This window comes from Typopeltis vanoorti, chromosome 16 (genome assembly GCF_054136105.1).
Source record: "Typopeltis vanoorti isolate ZY-2024b chromosome 16, IOZ_Tvanoo_1.0, whole genome shotgun sequence".
NCBI lineage: Eukaryota > Metazoa > Arthropoda > Arachnida > Uropygi > Thelyphonidae > Typopeltis > Typopeltis vanoorti.
The window spans coordinates 45,464,587-45,476,101 of record NC_143564.1 but is presented as its reverse complement, the minus strand read 5'-3'; the positions used below and the strand labels follow the sequence as shown (position 1 = coordinate 45,476,101).

The window sequence follows — 11,515 nt, the reverse complement described above, 5'->3', positions numbered from 1 at the left end:
CGGCGTTCGCGATATTAACTGACCAGCACAGATAGAGTAAACCCCGGACTGGGGCAATAGAAAACACTTGGTGGTGGGAATAGTTAGCCCCCCCCCCCCAATCTGATCATGCCCTCCATTCTGCCACGTGTGAGTACCCTCGGAATTGAGGTTGACGCCACAATACCGGCAAGGGTGATGGCAAAAGCAATTATAAACTGTGTGGGTGCAGGAAACATCTTTGGATTTACCCCCCTATGGGGGAGGAAGATACCAGGTGGTTACCAAAAACATGGAGACCAGAGTAAAGCTACTACAAGGTTTTGACTGAGGGAAAACGAAAGTATCTCCCTTCATGGTTGAAAGCATACTAAGAACCCTGAAGATCCAAGATTCCCATTAGAATACGCTGAGAACGACATCATCCGCAGCATATTCTCGAAGTGGGGCGTTGTAAGGGAATTCCAAGTCCATAATGACGTCGACAATCCTGAGTGGAAGTCAGGGGAGGTAACCATCTCTCTTGAAATGAGGACAGAAGTTCCTAACTTTGTACTCATAGGATCTGCCCAGGTAATGGTAAATTACCCAGGCGTCAAAAAACAATGCTTTAGATGTGGCGCCTTCAATCATCTTGGGGCAGACTGCCCTCGAATAAAGTGCAGAAATTGCCTAAAAACAGGCCACAACCAGGAAAGATGTGAGGCAGCTTGCCTGAAATGTGGGGTCACTGACCACAAAGTCGACACCTGCCCATCCAGAATCCTTGCAGAGAGGATGGGTGTCGCAATCACATCAGCAACAAAACCAAGTAATGAAAAGGTTGCAACACAGGAAAAATTTCCGCCTCTTGAAGCCACTCCTGATCATGCTGCCATGTCTAAGACAACGAAAAGGTCCCGTAAGGGAGGGAAACCTACCAGAATTACAGAAACCAGCAATACGATCCCAACAGAAGAGACTGACAATGCAGAAACCATCATAGTAACTCCCACGGACGAAAGTGAAGCTACCACTGCCAATATAGACATCGCCAACTCAGATAACGTAGAAGAAGCTGAAGTAGAGATGGAGATGTTCCTTTCTTTTGTTGTGGGCTGTTATGATTCTTTTCGCCACCTCACTTCCCTTGGCCATGTCTAGTTTGCAGAGAACTATATAGAACGCCGAAGCTGCCTCCTCGTCTATATCCAGGGCTACCTCTACTTGCTCATGGGTGATTTTGCTGATATCATCAACAAAGAGGTCACCCAATTTTGCACTGACGATGTCGGGTCCATATTTCCCTGTGAGGAGGAGTTCAGGTTCTCCTACTTTATTAATTGCTTCGTTGAACTTTTCTGCCACCCCTGGCATACCTCTAAGGAGATGTCTTAGAGTCTCCCCTACTTTTGCATAAGGGACTTCTGGGTGTTCGTTTTCAGATACTTTTGCAGTTTTGAGATTTGTCAGCTCTTCTTCCTTCGGGCTTAATGGCCGTTTGGAAGTGTGGTGGCGAAAAGAATCATAACAGCCCACAACAAAAGAAAGGAACAGTAACCACATTGAGGGTTTTTCTGTACTAAATATTCAGTCTCTCTGTATTCAGCCTTTCTGTACTAAGCTCCCACAGGTGGGGGAGGACATGAGAACCCGAGCGGCGAAGGCTTACAGCGAGGCGGTGCAGTTCCTTGTGAGCTGCATCACTCGGGCCAGATCCTTCCTCCACCTCTAAGTTTACCTCTCCAGATTTGTTTTGGTTTGTTGTTGTTTTTATGTTACATGTTTCCTTTTTAGGATTTTTCCTTTTTTTTTTAAAGTGAAAAATCAACGACCGTTTTAGAAACGCCCCTGGGGGGCAAACAGCTAAAACAGGTCAACTGAGGTCTCTTTTACCTACTCTACCAAAATGCACTCTATCTTTATTTCCTCTCCTACTATCTGCTGACTCTCAGCCTATCTTACTCCACAGGCCAATGATGAGATACGTTGAACTCACAAAATATATATAAAGCACTTGTTTATAGCTAGGCGATTCTAAAACGGTCGTTGATTTTTCACTTTAGAAGAAAAGGAAAAATCCTAAAAAGGAAACATGTAACAAAAACAATAACATGAAGTACAGAGAAAACAAAACTGTAGATAGGACTGGAAACCGAAAAAGAAAGGTGGGGGAAAGGGTCTGGCCTGAATGATGCAGCTCTGATGGAGCTGCACTGCCGCGCTGTAAGCCTTCGCCGCTCAGATTCTCAGGCCCTCTCCCACCTGTGGGGACTAGACAACAGTATAAATAGCTATAGACGGGAAAACCATGGGATGGTTATTATGACTGTCGTTTGTTATGAGCAGTCATTATTCTTTTAGCCACCTCGCTTCCCTTGACCATGTCTAATTTGGAGAGAGCTATGAAGAACGCCGATGCCGCCTCCTCGTCTATGTCCAGGGCTACCTGTACTTGCTCAGGGGTGATTTTGCTGATGTCTTCAACAAAAAAGTCACCCCATTTTGCACTAATTATGTTGGGACCATATTTCCCAGTGAGGAGGAGCTCAGGTTCTCCTATTCTCCCTATTGCATTTTTAAATTTTTCTGCCACCCCAGGGATACCTCCATGTGTGGCAGCTTGTTTTTTGGCTGTTTCTTCTTCATGGATTTCTCGCTTCTTCTCTTTCTTGGATGTGGATGCTATGGTTTCTGTGGCGGCTGCCTTCTCTTCTACAGCCGTTATTTTGCCGTATGCCTCGTTTAGAGTTAGAAAATCCGGGTTTCCCGACTCTTGTTCTGTAGTAGCTGTTGGCTTTATCGTGCCTCCCATCCTTTCTGGATGGCAGGTGTCCACTTTGTGGTTCAGGGTACCACATTTGAGGCAAGCTGCCTTGCATTTATCTATTGTATGGGCTGTTTTCAGACAATTTTTACATTTTATTCTAGGGCAGTCTGCCCCAAGATGAAGGCAACACATCTAAAACATTGTTTTTTCACGCCAGAGTAGTTGACAATTATCCTGGCGGAACCAATGAGAATGAAGTTGGGCACTTCTGTTTTCATCTCAAGGAAGATGTTAACTTCTCCTGATTTCCACTCTGGGTTTTCTGCGTCGTTAAGGGTCTGGATTTCCTTTACATTACCCCACTTCGAGAACACGTTCTGAATGATGTCTTCATTCTCCGCGTATTCTAGGGGGAATCTAGATATTTTGAGCATTTTAAGGATGCTCCCTACCATGAAGGGAGAAATTGTTTCACCTCCATATTCATAACCGCCAAGTATCTTATTCCTGGAAGCGATGTTCTTGGTGACTACTTGGTATCTTCCGCCGCCATAAGGAGTGAATCTGAATATATTTTCGGCTCCTACATGGTCCATGAGAGCTCTTGCCATTGCCCTGGCTGGTGTTGACGCATCCACCTGAAAGCCGAGGGTTCAGACGCGAGGACCAACAGATGACATCATTGGAGTATTGGAGAGGGAGGAGCTAACTATTCACACCACCCAGTGTTTGAAATTTTCCCAGTCCGGGGTTTAGGAAGATCTGTAAATATCCAGTTAAATATCGTGAGCCCCGATGGGACTCGTACCGATATTAACGGTTAAGAACAGATACTACGAAATGCTATTAGCCTGTTAAGCTGATACGCACAGATACTACACTTTGATCTTAGCCAATAGTTTTCATTAATGAAAATTCTCGAATAATATCATGTATATCAAATTGATCCAAAATATCTGACTCTATTGATATAATGGCAAGATTTGAAAGTCTGTTTTGTACCATTGTGGAGCGCAAGTAGTTTTTAATAATTTTATGTTTAGAAAAGGACCGTTCCGCAGATGCTACAGATATGACAAAAGAATCGAAGAGCAATTGTAAAAGTTGGATAAACTGTGATTAAGTCGTTTGAATAAATATACTGAATTATCTGATATAAAAATAATTTGTGAGTTCAACAAATCTTCATCATCGGCCTGTAGAGTAAGATAGGCTGAGAGTCAGCAGATAGTAGGAGAGGAAATAAAGATAGAGTGCATAGTGGTAGAGTAGGTAAAAGAGGCCTCAGTTGACCTGTTTTAGCTGTTTGCCCCCCCCAGGGGAGTTTCTAAAACGGTCGTTGATTTTTCACTTTAAAAAAAAAGGAAAAATCCTAAAAAGGAAACATGTAACAAAAAAAAAACAATAACAATAAGAAAGCAAAGAAATGGAAAGGTAAACATAGAGATGGGGGAAGGATCTGGCCCGAGTGATGCAGCTCACAAGGAGCTGCACCGCCTCGCTGTAAGCCTTTGCCGCTCGGGTTCTCAGCTCCACCCCCTTCTCTGTGAACTGAAAGGAAAATCAATAGTAGATTCTCTTTACTTCCGTTTGTTGTGGGCTATTAAGATCTGATCGGCCACCTTGCTTCCCCGGTTCAGGTCTAGCATACGGAGAGCTGTGATGAAGGCCATTTCCACCTCTTCTTCTATATCCAGAGTTCCCCATATCTCATCTGGATTGATTTCTCTTATGTCCTCTATGAAGAGGTCGCCCCATTTGGCGCTAACGACCTTGGGACCGTGTTTTCCTGTTAGGAGGAGTACAGGTTCCCCAATTCTCTCCATTGCTTGTTTAAATTTGACTGGGATCTCAGGGATGTCTTTTATTAGAAACGTTAAAGTTTACCCTACTTTTGCTTGGGGGATTTCTTAGTGTGAGGGTTCTGAAGCTTTAGCTGTTTTGGTTTTAGTTAACTCCACTTCCTGTGGGCTTAATGGCCGTTTGGAAGTGTTGGAGTTTGACTCCATCTCCTCTACTTTGTTTTCTTCTATATTATCTGTATCTGTATTCTCTGGATTGGCTATATCTGGGTTCGCATTGGTAGCTTCGCCTTCTTCTGTTGGAGTTACCATTATGGGTTCAGTATTGTCATTTTCCTTCAGGGTCGGAAAATCTTCTTGGTTTGTATTTTTTTCGTTTTCTGATGATGATTGCATGGCTGGCGTGATAGTACCTCCCATCTTTTCTGCATAGGTTCTCGACGGGCAGGTGTTAACTTTGTGGTCCTTGGATCCGCATTTTAGGCAAGCCATTTGACATTTGTCCAATGCATGGCTTGTTGCCAGGCAGTTTTTGCATTTAAGTTTTGGGCAGTTTGCCCCTAGATGGTCAAAGGATCCACATCGGAAGCATTGCTTCTTCACACCAGGGTAATTGACCATTACCCTGGCCGATCCTATGACAACAAAATTTGGCACTTCTGCCTTCATTTCGATTACATTACTGCAGTAACTTCTCCAGACTTCCAATTTTGGAAATCTGGATCATTTGCCACTTTGACATCTTTTACTACTCCCCATTTCGAGAATGTTGTCTTAATTATGTCTGTCCCTTCTTCTAGGTATTCTAGCGGGAATCTATTCATTTTTAATATCTTCTGAATACTCCCTACTATAAATGGAGACACTCTCTTTCCTTGGTAATCTAACCCTTGCAGTAGTTTCTCCCTTGTGGCAGCATCTTTCACTACCACTTGGTATCGACCTTCTCCATAAGGGGTAAAGCCGAAAATCTTCTCAGCTCCAACAGCCTCCATCAGGGCTTTTGCTAACGTCCTTTTCGGGATGCTGGCCTCCACTACTATACCCAGAGTCCGGGTACGTGGCAAAGCAGATGACATGATCGAGGGGAGGGGACTAAACTATTCCCACCACCGAGTGTTTTATTCTTGCCCCAGTCCGGGGTTTATTCTGTATCTGCTGCTGTAGTTTATTATCAAGTGCCTCTATGAGACGCTTTGTCGATAATAACTGAGCTAACATATACTACAATTTGCCTCCTTAATGATCAAGGCCTCCCCAGCGTCTACTACTACAAAATACAGATTCTATATATATATATATATATATATATATATATTATCTGAACTCTAGATCTATGTCTGACATCTGCAAACGGATCAATTTTAATCACTCACCATACCAAAGGAAACGTTTTTGAATAATTAAGATTAAAGGCGAACACCACAAATAAGGACACTTCCAAAAAATTCGACAAGTCGAGTGTGGTAGTGAAAGAGTTGAGAGTTAAGGGCATGATAGTTTGTGGATAAAACTCTGTGATGTCCGCTTCTCATGGTGCCCAAGCACCTGCTTATTTTGCTTAATTAATTTGTTAATCCAGCGCTGCCCTACTTATTAGAAGGCTGGAAGAGGCTTGAAAAAGAAAATAAAAGTACCATGTTTTTGTCTCTCGATAACAGAGTTGGAGGAGGGAGCGGTACGGTTTAGCGGAACCTTTATTAATTAACAGTGACACGTGACACACAGATGAGAGATGCTTTTAATTTTTAACTTTTTTTGTTAGGATAGAGAATGAGTACTGGCACCTATTGTTTTTCAAAAGAAGAAAAGAGCTGTCTTTATGTATAGTTTTTACATTGTACATAATATGCAGATCGTTCAAAATTTAAATATGTAACAAACTACAGTTCGATATAGCGTCGTAAGTTTTTATTAATTTTTTTTTCATGACAATTGCATTCATGATATGCTTGAACCACAGCATGTTGACATCATTAAAGGATTAAATAAACCAGAAAACCGTCTACCTTTAAACTGTTAATAACAAAGATAACCTCGCCTTCTATAAACCCGCAATTATCCACTCGAATACTAAGGTGACTGCTTAAAATAATAATAATAATAATAAATAAATAAAACCTATTTCCATTCCCTTTTTTTTTTCTTTCCCAGTGGGGTATCATGTATAATATGAAAAACTTTGATTGATTGCTCCGCACTATTCAAAGTATTATTTATTATTTATGTTGCTTTATCCTAAAAGTGTAATTTCTCTGTAAAGACTCGCACCTGTTACAGTTTGCTGTCGCCGTAAAGAGAGAATGAGTTGAACGACAACGCCCATAACAAATGATTAATTTTAAAAAAAAATTTGAGGGAGCAATTCAGATTATATATATATATATATTCGCTCGTTAAAAATGAATGATAAATATAAATAACACTTAACACTCAAACAAACGGGGGGAGGAGAAGAAGTAAAGAGAAGAAGAAGAAGAAAAAGTTCCATGTTTCTATATCTGTTCTTATCAGTTTAATATCCCAGATGAGTCTTTGACTCCATGAGGTCTTGGGGAGGTAATAATAATAATAATAATAATAATAATAATAATAATAATAATAATAATAACAACAACAACTGATACGGGCCCTATCAGCATCCAAGACATTGAATTGATTTTCGGAAATCACCGAAATATGTTTGCTTTCTCCACCTTTGCGGTGAGTTGCCCTGCGTTGCACTACCTCTAGGATCAGCTGTCTCCATGGAGGAGCTATGAAATATACTGTATATACTAAACAACTAAACTGAAACAAAAAAAAAAAAGTTTCACAAAACAGTATGTGTCTTTACCACATATAATGAAGTAAAAACAAAGACGCAGCAAACTTAATATTATATATGGATTTTATTAACATTTAAATACAACCTACTATTAAAAACTCAAACAAAAATTAGGAAATATTTTATTTAATGCGACGGATCTGTTTGCCATAAACATAGGAAAAATAAAACATAGGATTTATTTTTAATCATAGAAATAACCAGAGTCTTGCTCGCTTCACATATTCTTCCGGAAGATGGACAAAAATGTCCCTCTATAGTGATACCCCCGGCCCCCAGGGCCTCCTTATCCATTGGGCTAAATGAGCTATAGCCCAGGAGCGCCATTGATCCAATGGCGCTTAAGAACTGAGTAGTTTTTTTCTGTTGTGTGTATTTTTATAAATACAGATAAACTACCTCAATTATATTATAAATATTGTTGAATTAAATAAAAATGTGCAATGTACTGTATATACAGTAAACCCTCGATTTAACGGACTAATAGGGGCTAAGGGGTTTCCGTTAAATCGCGAACTTTTTAAAATAAAAATATCTGTAACATTATACTGCAATTTTATCAGTATTAGCACTGTAATAACAAAAAAAAAAAAATTGTTTTACAAACAATTTTTAACACAATTTTCATACTTTTAGATAAGTTAATGTGAAGATAATGTTCGATGTTGAGGCGCTTGGTTTAGGTAATCCTGCTTTTAAAAAACTATCAAGTTTTTTTTGTTTTTTTTTAAACTTTTGAATTGTTCTTTTATATATATATATATATATATATATATATATTGAATTGTTCTTCTATATATATATATATATATATATATATATATATATATATATATATATAATTATCTCCCTAAAATTACGAAAACGTAATAAAACTGCTGCAGAAAGTCACGGCCACGCGACAAAAGAACCAATTACAGTGTGATTGGTCACGTCGTAATCATTCGCCGAACATGTTTTATGAGCGTTGACTCATTTATGACGGCTAAATTACTACAGTGTTTTTCCAACATATGATGGCTATTCGCCAAACTACGTTAAAAATAACAGGAAATAATTTTCACATGTGACATACGGACTGAAATTTTGTCCGTTAAATCCGAAGTCCATTAAATCGAGGATTTACTGTATTTTAAAGTTTTTTTTTTTTTTTTTTTGCAATGAAAGTTAATTAATAAGTTATATGTATTATTTAATTATTACTCAATCCAAAGTGATTAATGCGCCAAATTTTTATTAGCCCAGGGTGCTCAAACTTGTTAAGACGGCCCTATCCCCCCCTCCCAAACAGATACAACAAACTGAAAATACAAGAAAAACAAATACCTTTATTGTATCACTAAATACAGTACTTACATAATCAGAGTCAATGTACAGTACTCTGTTTTGCGAAAATTCGTGTGAATTGGAGACATCTGGAATGAATATATCCGACTGTGTATAATGAAAACAACTCTCTTCCCACAAACACTATCTTCCCACAAACACTATACATTATTATCAGTAAGACAATACCAATTTTACAATTAAAATTTAACCGAAAACATTCAAGCTGTCATGTCTACACAGTCCCCTCCCCCTTATCCGCGGGGGAAACGTTACAAGACACCCCGCGGATAGTACCGAACCCTATATATACTATGTTTTCTTCTATACACACATACCTATGATAAAGTTTAATTTATAAATTAGGCACAGTAAGAGATTAACAACAATGACTAATAATAAAATAGAACAATTATAACAACATACTCTAATCAAAGTTATCTGAACGCGAATGGAATTTTAGCAACCTCAGCATACGTTTATTATTATTATTATTATTCTCTATTTATTATTTTATGAAGTCGAGAACTTTCACCTTTTTCACTTAAAAGGAAGAACTTTACGGCTTCCCTTTGGCATATCCGAATTGCCCGCATCACTACTCCTGCGCTTTGGACCAATATTAAGTAAAATAAGAGTTACTTGAACACAAGCTCTGCAATACCGCGACAGCCGATCTGATAACGGAGAACTATTCAGAACGGCGCGCAATTCCAGATATTCCTGATTTCCGAAAAGCTGCAAAATACGTGTGGCTTTCTCCACCTTTGCAACAAGCCTAGCGTTGACTATCTCTGGGATCAGCCAAATTGCTATTACTAAAAGAAATAGAGTAGCCATTCGGCGATGTAAAATAACATAGGCAAAGTGGATATTAGAGCCAACATTATTTTGTATTCTCCTAAGCTCTCAGGTCAACTTAGGAATTTTTCATAGTTTCGACTTTGAAATAATATTGGATCTAATATCCACTTTGCGTATGTAATTTTACATCGCCGAAATGAAGCCGTATGGCTATTTCTTTTAGTAATAGACAGTTCGGCTGATCCCAGAGATAGTCCAACACAAGGCAACTCGTTGCAAAGGTGGTAAAAGCTGGACGTTCCAACGTTATACTACGCACCTGAGCAGTTCTTGGTTAGCAGATCGACTGTCGCGGTATCGCAGTGCTTGTGTTCATGTAACCCTTATTTCACTTAATAATGGTCCCAAAGTGTAAGAGTAGTGATGACAATTCGGATATGCCAAAGAGAAGCCTTGCAAAAAAAAAAAAAAGAAAAAAGAAAAAAAAAGGAAACGTGTGCTGAAGTTGCAAAGATTCTATTCACATTCAGATAACGTTAATACAGTATGTTGTTATAATTATTCTATTTTATTATTAGTTATTGTTGTTAATCTGTTACTGTGTCTAATTTATAAATTAAATTTTATCATAGGTATGTATGTATATGTATGTATAGGAAAATACATAGTATAATATAGGGTTCGGTATTAACCTCGGTTTCAGGTACCGCGGGGTGTCTTGGAAGGTAACCCTCGCGGATAGGGGGGGGGGGGGAATACTGTACATATTCTCTATTTATTATTCTCTCGTGCTAGTTTGAATGTTTTCGATTAAATTTTAATCTTAGCATTATTATTTGTGCACGGTCCTAATATAGAAAATCTCGAATACCATTCTTATTTCAAGTATATAAATCTTTATTTGCTTTGAATTATTTTTAAATGAATCGTTTGGTATTTACGCCCAATGACTGACTGTGTTTATAAACAGAATTACCACGTATTTTCTGCAACTGAAAATTTGAAATTGGTTGTTAGGATAAAAGTTAAATACTGTACTGTGTTTGGCCCTACAATATGAAATGATGTTGGATTTAATATCCACTTAATTTATATAAACTTTGCTTTGCTTGCGTGTAGGCATTAATATAGTGTTTGAGGGGGGGGGTCATTTTTTAGGGTAATTTTCATTCCATTTCTCTGCACTTCTCACTAATTGCCGCTAGATATTGTACACAAACTCTAATTGTATCCGTACTGTATTTAGTGATACAATAATGCTACTTGTTTTTCCTTGCATTAGTTGGGGAGAGAATGTTCATCACTATACAGAACATTTTTCATTCGTATCTTCCGAAATCATAGCCTGAGTGAGCAAAAATCTGTTTATTCCTTCAAATAAAAATGAATCTTTCTATGTTTCAAGGCAAACACACCGTCGCATTAAAGAAAATATTCTCCAATTTCTATTTTTGTTTTGTTTTTGCATATGTTTTTTTGTTTCTCTCCGATTGTAATGAGCACACCCTAAGGTAGTGCAATATGGGCAATTCGTGACAAAGGTGTAACAAGCTCCAAGCACTTCATCGCCTTCCAAAAGTCAGTTTAATATATTCGGCTCCCAATCAGATATTAAGCTGCTGAGAACAAATATGGGGATAAAGATACACTTCCCCCCCCCTCGGGTGCGAAGGGCTTGGACCTTACTACGTCATGTAATTTACTACATCTCTGTAATTTATAGCACAGCCAAGTGAAAAAACCTCCAACAACTTTTCTCCAAGCCAGAGTAATTTAATAATAAAGTGTGACAACACGTATAGGAAAATATGACTTCTGCATTACCTCAATCTTGGTATAACCTCTGGGTCTGGCTCGCTCTGAGGAGACTTCAATAAAGGTTGAAACCAGTCTGGATAGTGACCCTTCCTATAATGCATGACATTATACATGTCTGCAAGGAGATGTGCTTTGCATTATAGGATACTAAGGCAAGTGGTGTGAAGTCATACCACCTTTACCACGAGTTGCCTCAGTCCTGAAAAGAAC

General features: G+C 38.8%; 1 pseudogene; it reads right to left on the bottom strand.

Moving 5' to 3' along the window:
* Positions 1–10,977: 10,977 nt before the first annotated feature.
* Positions 10,978–11,134, bottom strand: LOC150097987 (U2 spliceosomal RNA; annotated as a pseudogene).
* Between the last annotated feature and the right edge of the window lie 381 nt (positions 11,135–11,515).